Below are 11,764 nucleotides of genomic sequence, written 5' to 3'. Positions count from 1 at the left end.
GCTGGAAGATGAGCCCCCTAGGTTTAAAGGCCCTAAACAATGGCCACAACAGTGGACTCAAACATGCCAAAATTTATGAAGATGGCGCAGGACTGGGTAACATTCTGTTATGTTGTACACGGGGTCACCACAAGTCGAAGCCGACTCAACAGCAACTAACAAGAACATATTGCTGCCTAACAAATTACTCCAAAACGTAGTAGCTTGAAACCAAAAACATTATTATCTTACACAGTTTCTGAGAATCAAGAATTTGGGAGCAGCTTAGCTGGGTGCTTCTGGATTAAGGTCTCTCAGGTTGCAATCAAGCTATTGGCTGGGGCTGTGGTCACCTGAAGACTTGACTGCTTTCAGGATGCCTCACTCACATGGCTGTTGGTAGGATGCCTCAGTTCCTTGCTAGTTGTTGGCAGAAGGCCTCAGTTCCTAGCCACATGGCCCTTTCCACAGGGCAGCTTGAGTGACATCATGGCATGGCAGCTGGCCATAAATGATCCAAGAGAGAGAACAAAGAGGAAGCCACAGGGTCTTCTATGACCTAGATTACAAAGTTGCACACCATCACTCCCACTTTATTCTATTTCTTAGAAGTAAGTCACTATGTCCAGTTCACACTAAAGGGGAGGTGTGATGGTTAACGTTGTATGTTAACTTGGCTAGGCCATGATTCCTAGTATTGTGTAATTGTCCTCCATTTTGTGGTGTTGTGTAATTATCCTTGATTTTTTGTGTTGTAAATCTTAAACCCGTTAATGAGGCAGGATTATCATGGGGTATATCTTGAGTCACCCCGTTAGTAAAGGGCATGACCTAAGTTACATTCTTACTCAAGTCACACCCGTGTTTGAGTCACACCTTTTGTCTTACAAGAGATAACAGGAGAGAGAAGGGGCCTCACTACCACCAAAAAAGAAGAGATGGGAGCCAAGTGTGGCCTCTGGACCCAGGGTCCCTGTGCTGAGAGCCTGCTAGGCCCAGGGGAAGATTGGTGCCAAGACACATGGAGATCTCCAAGGAACACTGGGCCTACAGATGTTGAAAGGAGGCAAGGACCCTCCCCTAGAGCTGACAGAGAGAGAAAACCTTCCTCTAGAGCTGGCACTCTGAATTTAGACTTCTAGCCTCCTACACTATGACAGAATAAATTTCTGTTTGTTAAAGCCATTCACTTGCAGTATTTCTGTTATAGCAGCACTAGATAACTAAGACAGGACAGAGGTTATGCTTCACCTCCTGAAGGAGGCATATCAAAGAATTTCTGGACCTATTTGAAAACCATCACAGTAATGCAAGGAAAACAAAGTATACCAAAGCTTTAAGGATGAAAAAAAGATTTGGGACATCAGTTATGAATAGTGATACAGAGAGTCAACACAGTAAGTAACAGTTATACAAGCTAAAGATAAAATAGCAACCCTTTGCTTCATAATCATTCATTCATTCAACATATATTTATTGAGAATCTCTATTTGCCAGGCATTTTCTAGGTAGTGGAGATACAGCCGTGAACAAAATTGGCAAAACTCTTTGCCTTCACAGAGCTTACATTCTAGTAGGAAGAGGCCAACAATGACCAAAGTAAATAAACATGTAGTATGTTAGAAAATTATCTGTGATAGACACAAGTTGACACTCTAGTCCAAACCCTCATTATCTCACATTTGTTCAATTCCAATAGTTTAGTGCCTTCTCTGCCTGTGTACTATGTGACAGTGGCAGGACCAGAGGAAGCAGAGGAAGGTCTGGCCAAGTGTTTGGGGCTTGAAAATAGTGATACAACAGAGGAGTACAGAGTGCTGGGCAACACTGAAGTCATGGATCTGAAGCTCAAAATGAACCTCCACCATGATAAGTAAAGAGCTAATTACTTCCAAGAATGAAGTAATCTGTGGTAGCTCTTTAAGGAAACTAACTTAATCTATTAGTGTTTTCTGTTCCTCATCTGTAAAATAGAATTAATAATGCCTGCATTACCTTCTCCATTGAGTTCTTATGCAGATAAAGTGAAATACCACCAATAAAGTGAAATAACAGATGGAAAATTACTTTAGAAAAGTGTGAAGCATTCTTCTAATGCTGTTATTATTGTTATCGCCGCATTCCTGAAAAGTTAAAAGGGGCTGAGTTGAGATTAAAAAATATTGTGAACTAGATTTTTTTGTTCCCATGATCCCCGCCAGTCTTCAGTCATAAAAACAGAATTGGAAAAGAAAGCTCAAATCTCTTCATTTCCGTCCTTCAGATTTCGATAGATATGCAAACGAATCTGAGAAGTGAAAAGGCTCCACCTGAATCTTAAACAAAAAGTTAAACACACACACACACACAGACACACACACATTTATAGGTAATGGTGTGGATTTTAATGTGTCTCATTTCTGTTAGCTGTTTGTTCTCACGACTACTGGAAAGAACAAGGTCAATGGGTTTGAGAACAGACAGAGGGATTTGTGTTACGAGCAGACAAAGAAAGGTGACAAAAAAAGTGACCTTGGGAAAGCCAGGTCTATCCCTATTTTGGGGGGAATCATGCTGGTCTCCCTAAAGTTTAGACTAGGGCTCCAAGTCATTCCCAAGTTGCCTCCCCGTTCTGTCTAACCTTGCCTTTGTTGTTGTTAGTTGCCATGGAGACAAAAGTGGTGACTCTTCACCACTCCACGTGTGCAGAGTAGAACTGCTGTGGGTTTTCAAAGCTGTGACCTTTTGGAAGAAAGTTGCCAGGCCTGTCTTCCAAGGTGTCTCTGGGTGGGTTCAAACCACCAACCTTTCAGCTAATAGTGGAGCGCTTAAACTTTTGCTACACTTTCTTAAGTCCTCTTTAACTCTACCATACCCTCCTCCCCAACTTCTGGAATGCAGACTCTCTTGCAGTCTTCGTAGCTCCCTCCTCCCCTCTTCTTCCACTCTTCCCTTAAACTCAGGAGCAATTGCCATTTTCTCTTCAAGTTTTTTTTTATTAAAACAAAAAAAAACTTAACATTACAGTACATGCTAATGAGAGTTAGTATAGTATATAAAGATTAAGCATATGGGCTCTAGAACCAGACACCCAGAGCTGAAATTCAAGCTCTGTGACATTGGACAGATTATGAAACTATTTGAGCCTCAGTTTCCTCATCTGTAATATAATAATTACTTTTGCCTCACAAGGTGATTGCGAGGATTAACTGAGTGAATACGTGTTAAGCATCTTGAACACTATGTATAGTAAGTCAAACACCATACTTAGTATTGTAGAAAGCAAAGCAAAAGAAAATTAAAATTACCTGTAACCACAAGGGTTTTACTTCTCATTAATTACAAATAGACAAAAAAACCCAAGCCAAACCCATTGCCATCGAGTCAATTCTGACTTATAGCAACCCTGTAGGACAGAGTAGGACTGTTCCATAGGGTTTCCAAGGAGCGGCTGGTGGATTCGAACTGCCGACCGTTTGTTTAGCAGCCAAGCTCTTAACCACTTTGCCACCAGGGACCCAGAAACAGATAACAAATTACAAATACGAGGAAGTTGCAAAGCTTAAGAAATCTTCCAAAAGTCTTTTAATTTTGCTTCTTAGTCATTAGTGGTATCTATGCTCTCTGAAGTAATTGGAAACTCAACAGGCTTTTCCTCCAAATTCGTTTCTGTGGGAGGAGCTCACCAAGCTTTCTCCTCTCCTTGTGAGATCTTCCCTACCTATGCCTCCACCCCCACTCCTTCCCATGTTTAGGGTGACCCACCATCCTGGCTAGCCTGGGACTGTCCCACTTTTAGCACTGAAAGTCCTACATCCGAGGAAACCTTTCAAACCCAGGTAATCAATGATTGGTCACCCTACATGTTGTCCCCTAACTTCAGGTTTGATATATGCATGCTAAGGATTTTCAGAGTAGGCTAGGTGATAGCCATTTCCCTGGGTCCCTGTCGTACATAGGAATAGTCTCCATGGGCCATTTCCTAACAGTATTTCTGTAGTTTATGAAAGCCAGATTTTATGATCCCTTGTTATATATAATTTAGCTTGGCATTGTTCTTGTTGTTAGGTGTCGTCAAGTTTATTTTGACTCATGGCAACCCCATGTGATAGAGTAGACCCCATAGGGTTTTCTTGGCTATAATCTTTACTGAAGCAGATCATCAGGTCCTCAACAATTTGTGCCAACAGAGTTCGAAGCTCGGCATTGGGGGGGAAATAAGAAAATAAAGTATTTTTTTTTTTTTTTAGGAAAAGTAGACAGTGATGTGTACCAATAAAGAAGCAAGAGAAACGAAAAGATGAAGACCAATTTAGGAACCTTGTGAGTTTAGATTTTATAACATTGTAAAAGATCTAGAGTACAGTGCATAACACATAGTGAGCACTCTGAGCGTGGTGGCTATAGTCGGGTGCCTCAAATAACATTTCGAGATATTCGCTTTTACCCCCTTTCTATTTGCTCTCATCAAGAAGTTAGTTGGCTTATTGTCTCAGGGGAAATGTGGCAAGCAGAGTAGAGTTGATGGGCAAAAGATACCTGCTAAATATTTTGTTTTCTTGGCAAGATATTCAAGGACATAGGCAAGGTGTTGTGGTCAGAAATACCAAGGGGAGACGAACTTTCACCAAACTAAAAAGGGTTTCCCTCCTCTGGACTGGTGAAAGGACAGGAGAGAGAGGAGAAGGTATGTACGATCCTGAGAACAGAGGGTTTAAGGCCAGGCAAACTCAAATACCTTCAGAGGTCAGGAGGATAATATGGCTGGGTGAAGCAGGCAGGGTTTGTTTTATAAACATACCATCTCATCTTCCTAAATTGAATTCCATCCACACAGATCCACTCAAAACAGATGCACTTAACGCATACCTAAAATAAGGAGGAATATTTATTTATTTATTTTTTTATATTAACATCTTTTTATTTCCATTTGAAAAGTTTGGGAAAAAAAACAGAAAAGTACAGAGAATAATAATAATAAATGCTATGTGTCCATTCTTAGAATTTACAGTTGATAAAGAGTTTATTGCTATTATTATTATTATTTTTTAGTGCAGTTGAAGTACTCTCTATTCTCAGTGAGAAAACCAGGCTACATGAGAGCTGGGGCAGGTCCTGGGCACTGCCCAAAAGCTGCAGGGTCTTCAGTGGGAGAGGGGGAAGAGGACTCAGGCCTCAGAACAGTCCTCTGCTCACACAGACTGTGCAAATACAGAGCTAAAAACTTCCTAAAAGTCTCTAGCTGAAAACCAGTTGACCCGACAGGTTCTGCAACAACATTCTTTTAATCACTGGGCGACACTAAAATGCTGACGGAGGACCTAGTTTGAGTCCACCCAGGCCATATTTCTGATGCCTTTGCTAGAGGCCAGTTGTGTGGTATTCCATTATAACATCAAGAACTGGAAAAGGCATCCATTAGTGTCCATACTCTGCACAACTACTGGCTGCTTCAAAACCTTATGGTCCCTCCCACAGAGGTTCCAGGCCTGAGTCAAGGCATTGCCAGAAGTAAATAGGGTCATCTTGGCTTACAGCTGATCTGGTTGAAAGTGGTGTGGTCTTAACTGGCTGTCTCCTGGAAATACAGGGTGTGGAGAGAGGAGTAAGGATGTTGTTGTTGGGTAGTTGTCATTGAGTTCATTACATCTCATAGAGACCCCATGTGTTGCAGAGTAGAAGGCTCCATCTTCTTCAGCACTGCTGGGTGAGTTTCAACGTCCAAGTCAAGTGCAAACCATTTGCACTACCTAGGGTCCTGGGAGTAAGGATAACATCGATAAAACATTGCATTCCTGAAGATCAATAGGGAGAGATACGGGATAGAAGGTCTCAAGAACGTGGTACTTAGTAGCCTCAACCTCCTCACTGGAGGCAATGGGGGGCAGAGGATCAAGCTCTGCTAGAATCACAGAAGATTTTATTACTTTTGCTTCAGATATGCTGAAGCTTCTTTTCCCTAATCTCATTCGCCTCCCATTACCCCCAGAGGCACCTATCATCGTGAATCTAGTGTTCATACAGTCCAAGTTTTTAAAACATTAGCTGAGTATATATTATTAAATCATATATGTTATTGTTCTGGGTGCTATTTTAGATTTACAAAACTAATTACCTAATGTTGCTTGTAAAGGTGCCATTATCATGGCACCTTATTACACATAACAGTAGGTAACTTGTTTTCACTCAACATTGTGTTCAAGATGTGTCCATGTTGATACATATAGATCTAATACATCTGCATGGTTTTTATTGTTTAAACATGTTTCTCAACCTGTGCTTTATTATCTTCCCCCAAAGGGAAAATTTAAATTAATAATAATTTATTAAAATTAAAATTTAATTTGAAATTTCTTCTTAACAAAGAAATACTAAGGAATAACATTTTGTCAGGTAGAGTTGGCTTTGGAGGGTCACAAACCATTGTAATGTCTAAGATTTTTACTCCTCCAAGAACTAATTTCACACCTTGGGGATGATATTGCCCCTATTGAGAATGCATGGTATAAACACACCATTTTTTTTTCTATTTGGTGGACTTGGATTGTTTCTAATTTATTGCTATTTCAAAAAATGCTGCAGTGAATATCCTGAGGTATGACTACTCACACATATGCACTAAAATCTAGAAGTCATGGGATACCATTTTCAGTTTTCCTAGATCTTGCCAAATTGCTCTCCAAAGTGGTTATACTAATTTTCCATTCCACCAGTAGTAAATGATTTTCCATTTTTCTACTTCCTCACCAATACTGTAGTTGTCAGACTTTTTTTTTGGCGGGGGGGAGTAGTTGGGAGGAAAGCTAGAGAACTATTTCTCTGAATTTGACCTTCTTTCCTTATTGAATCATGTGATGAATTTTCAGGTTTGGATTAAAAAGAAATCTTTTTTTTTTTTTAATTCTACTTTAGATGTTTACGGAACAAACTAGTTTTTCATTAAACAGTTAGTACACATGTTATTTTATGACATTGGGTAACAACCTCATGACATGTCAACACTCTCCTTTCTCAACATTGGGTTCCCTGTTACCAGCTTTCCTGTCTCCTCCTGCCTTCTAGTCCCTGCTCCAGGGCTAGTGTGCCCCTTTAGTCTCATTTTGTTTTATGGGCTTGTCCAATCTTTGGCTGAAAGGTGAACTTCAGGAGTGACTTCATTACTGAGCTGAAAGTGTGTCCAGGGGCCATACTCTCAGAATTTCTCTAGTCTCTGTCAGCCCAGAAACCTTGGCCTCTCTTTTTGAGTTAAAATTTTGTTCTACATTTTTCTCCAGCTCTGTCTAAGCAGAGAATGGTGAGCCCTGTCTGAGCAGTCATTGGTGGTAGCTGGACTCTGTCTAGTTGTACTGGACTCAGCCTGGTGGAGGCTGTGGTAGATGTGGTCCATCAGTCCTTTGAACTAACCTTTCCCTTGTATCTTTAGTTTTCTTCATTCTTCCTTGATCCCAAAGGGGCGAGACCAATGGAGTATCCTAGATGGCTGCTCACAGGCTTTTAAGACCCCAGGGAGCTGTCAGACTTTTTGATTTGGCTAATCTGTGTGAAATGGTATACCATTGTCCAATTTGCATTTTACTGATTACTAGTGTGATTGAACATGTTTTCTTATGTTTACTGGCCATTTTGTTTTTTTCTTGGGTAAATTGCCTGCTTATATCTTTTGCCTTTTCTTATGTTTGTTATTAGGAGGAACTAGCCCCTGGAGAAAGACATCATTCTTGGTAAAGTAGAGGGTTAGTGAAAAAGAGGAAAACCCTCAACAAGATGGATTGGCACAGTGGCTAAAAAAATGGGCTCCTTGACATAATCATAACAATGATTATGAGGATGGCGCAGGACCAGGCAGTGTTTCATTCTGTTGCACACAGGGTTGCTACGAGTTGGAACCAACTTGACAGCTCCTAACAACAACAACATGTTTGGTTTTGGTCTTTTTCTTATTGATTTGTAGGAAGAACACTGTACTAGTTATTGTGCCATCCCAAAGTTGATGGCTTAAAACAGCAACCATTTTATTAGGCTCATGGATTAGGTAAGATAGGAGTTTAGACAGGGCACAGCTTGAATAGCCAGGGATGACTAGATGGCTAGAATCATCTGGAGGCTGGAATCACCTGAAAGCTCCTTCACTCATAAAAGTTTAATGTATGGGCTGGGATGACTCAAAGTTAGGTTCAGTTGGGACTGTTGACTGGAACACCTACACATGGCCTTTTCAAGTAGCTTAGGCTCACAGGATGGCAGCTGGGTTCTGAGAGGGAGTGTCTCAAGAGGGAGTGTCCCTAGAGCAAATGATGTTTCAAAGAGATCCAGGCAGAAGCTATATGACTTTTACAACCCAGCCTTGGAAGTCACGCAACATCACTTTCTTTGTATGTTATTAGTGGAAGCAAGGATGGGGAGACTACGTCTCATACACTTTGGACTTGTTATCAGGAGGGATCGGTCCCTGGAGAAGGACATCATGCTTGGTAAAGTAGAGAGTCAGTGAGAAAGAGGAAGACTCTCAACAAGATGAATTGACACAGTGACTGCAACAATGGGTTCAAGCTTAGCAACGATTCTGAGGATGGCACGGGACCGGACAGTGTTTTGTTCTGTTGCGCATAATGTCACTAGAGTCAGAATCGACTCGATGGCACCGAACAACAACAGTGGAAACAGTTATAAGCCTGTCCATATTCAAGGGGAGGGGACATGGACTCAATCTCCTAACGAGAATAGTGGTGATGGTTGCACAGCCTTGTATATATACTTGTTGTCATTAGGTGCCATTAAGTCACTTTCAACACATAATAACTCCATGTGACAGTGTAGAGCTGCCCCATAGGGTTTTCTAGACTATAATCTTTATGGGAGTAAGTTCCCAGGTCTTTATCCCATAAAGCCCCTGGGTGGGTTTGAAACGTCAACCTTCTGGTTAGCAGCCAAGCACTTAAACATTGTGCCACCAGAGCTCCTTCTCTGTATATACTGAAAACCATTAAATTGTAAATTTTAAAAGGATGAATTTTATGGCATGTCAATTATACCTCAATTAAAAAATGTTTTACAAGATTCATGGGCCTATATGAAGTATAATGATTTATCAAGGAAGATTTAAATTGATGGACAGGAAAGAGATATAAGTTTATTGTCCATATCACAGCATGTCTTTAAACCAAAACTCTTTATAGCGTCCAGGCATCATTTCTTCCTGTTCAGGTTCTAGAAATCATCTCTTCATATTCTTTATTGTCAAATATACTATACTTGTCTAACATCATAAGTCCTACCAGGAGAAAGTAGGAGCCCTAGTATCACCATATCATTCATAAACAAAAGGGGACATCAATTAGAAAGAGGCCATTGGCATTGTGGAGTGCCAGTTTCAAAAGTCCCTGGAAGAGACCTTGGAGGAGAAAGGTGAGCTACCCTCAGAGGACTGACATACCCCAAAGGAAGGGGTGGGGTGACCACCCTGGGTACCAGTGGCAGGGGTAGGGATGTATGGGATAAAGACGCCTGCTGCCACTCTTTTGTTCTCTGGTGCTGTGGACTGCAGGCAGCTCCACAGTCAGAACACAGATGCACAGAAGAGTACAGGGATCCATACACATGACTCAAGCCCAAGGGTTGTTGGAGGACCGTTGGCAGCCCAGAGGCCTGAACTTATCTTGTATCTGACATGAGTGGGAAACATACAAAATCGGCATGTCATTTGGGAGACCCAATCTCACATGATCATACAAAAGAAATACTCACCAGCCAGCAGGAGTGATCTGCTTACCAGGCCACCCTCTTGGAACTGAGACCTGGTAACAGGGCTCTGGGATGACCCCATAGGCATAAGTTTCAGAGTTTCTCTGGCGTCCTGGGATTAAAGGTTGGAAAATGCTCTGAAGGGAAGAAACTGGAATCACAGCCCATACAGGGCCTGGTCTAGGCTCAGCCTTGATGGCGTTGCTGGCCCTGGCTGGTTCCTGGAAGGCCCTTCAGAACACGAGGCCCTCTGAGGCACAGGACCCAGAGCAGAGGCCTGAGCATAGGTTGTTATTATAAGAAAGTGATTGCTATGTAACTTATGAGGATAAGTCATGAAAAGAATACAGCTTTTGCCTGGCTCTCCATGTCACTGGAATTGCTCACTGTGGAGGACGCCAGTCCTCATGCTGTGAGGAGGAGCAGCCATGTGGAGGAGCCCACATGGAGTGGAACTAAGGCCTCCTACCAACGGCCAAATCCAAATTGTCAGGTCTGTGAGTAAGCCACTTTGGAAGTAATTCCTCAAACCCTAGTCAGGCCTTCAGATGACGGCAGCCCCTGCAATGTGACTGTAACCTCACGAAAGACCTTGTCAAGCTTCTCTCAAATTCCTGATCCACATAAAACATGAAAGATAATTTATGATTATTATTGTTTTAAGCCACTGAGTTTTGGGGGGTTTGTTACACACAATAAATAAAATGCATAAGACTAAAAGCCTAGAAGTCATCCTTGACTCTTCTCTTTCTCTCACACCGCATATCCAATCCACCAATAAATTCTACTGGTGCTATTTAAAAAATACAGTTAAAAATATACTTGCTTCCCACCATCTCCATTGATATCACTTTGGTGTGAGCCTTCTAATAGCACTGTTTCTACCCTTAAGTCGCCACAGTTTATTTTCAACAGAGCAGTCAGAGTATTCCTGCAAAAAGGCAAACCAGAGTGTACTACTCCTCTTCAGGGGTTATTCTGCCCGTGTATAACTCTGCCTCAGTTTATACCACTGGAGCCACACTGGCCTTCTTATTGTTCCATGTATGCTCTAATTTAGGATCTTTGCACTTGCTGTTCCTTTGATTGGAATACGCTTTCGTTAGATCCTGCATTGCTTAATCCCTCACCTCCTTCAAGTTATTGCTAAAGCATCACTTCTTAATGAAGTCTACCATACCTATCATATCTGTAATTTCTGCCTGCCCATCTCTCGGCATTTCTGATCCCAATAACCCTACTTTATTTTATGGCACTGTCTTAATTATCTGGTGCTGCCATAACAGAAATACCACAAGTGGATGGCTTTAACAGATATTTATTTCCTCACAGTTTAGAAGTCTGAATTCAGATCACCAGCTCATAGGGAAGACTTTCTGTCTCTGTTCGCTCTGGAGGAATGTCCAGGTTGATCAGGACAGCCTCTTTTCAGCCCTGTCTGCAAACAGCCCTCAGCCCTTCAGCCCCTTGGCCCCTTGGCCTGGCCTCTGCCCTGCTCAGGCGAGAGTTACAAAGCTCTTTAGTTCTACCAGTAAGTGCCCAGAGGCACCCCACTCTGCCAGGAAGCTTCCTGCCTGAAGGCACTCAGCATTCTCTCCCTCCATGAGTCAGTTTCCATTTCTTACACTGGTCACCTGGTTTTGCCATTTTGTGCCATCTCTGGTGTTACAGCGCTCTTTCTGTGTCTCCTGGTTCTAGGAGGTTCTCAGCACAGGGACCCGGGGTCCAAAGACTCATTCTGCTTCTGTCTTTTCTTCTTGGTTGTACTGAGGTCCCTCTCTCTGCTTGCTTCTTTTTTTTATCTCTTGTAAGATAAAAGGTGTGACTGAAGCAAGGATATGACTTGAAAAAGCGTATTGAAAGGTGGTGACTCAAGATACATCCTACCTAATCCTGCTTCATTAACACACAGAGGTCAGGATTTACAACACACAAAATGGAATATAATGGGATAATTACATCAGATCACAAAATGGAGGATCCTAGCCAAAGTGACATATAGTTTTGGGGGACACAAATTGTGGAGAGTGGGCTAGCTGAAAGCAAATGAAGAGGTAAACAACAT

Source organism: Loxodonta africana, chromosome 4, assembly GCF_030014295.1.
Source record: "Loxodonta africana isolate mLoxAfr1 chromosome 4, mLoxAfr1.hap2, whole genome shotgun sequence".
NCBI lineage: Eukaryota > Metazoa > Chordata > Mammalia > Proboscidea > Elephantidae > Loxodonta > Loxodonta africana.
The sequence above is the reverse complement of the archived record's forward strand: the minus strand, read 5'-3'. Positions refer to the sequence as shown.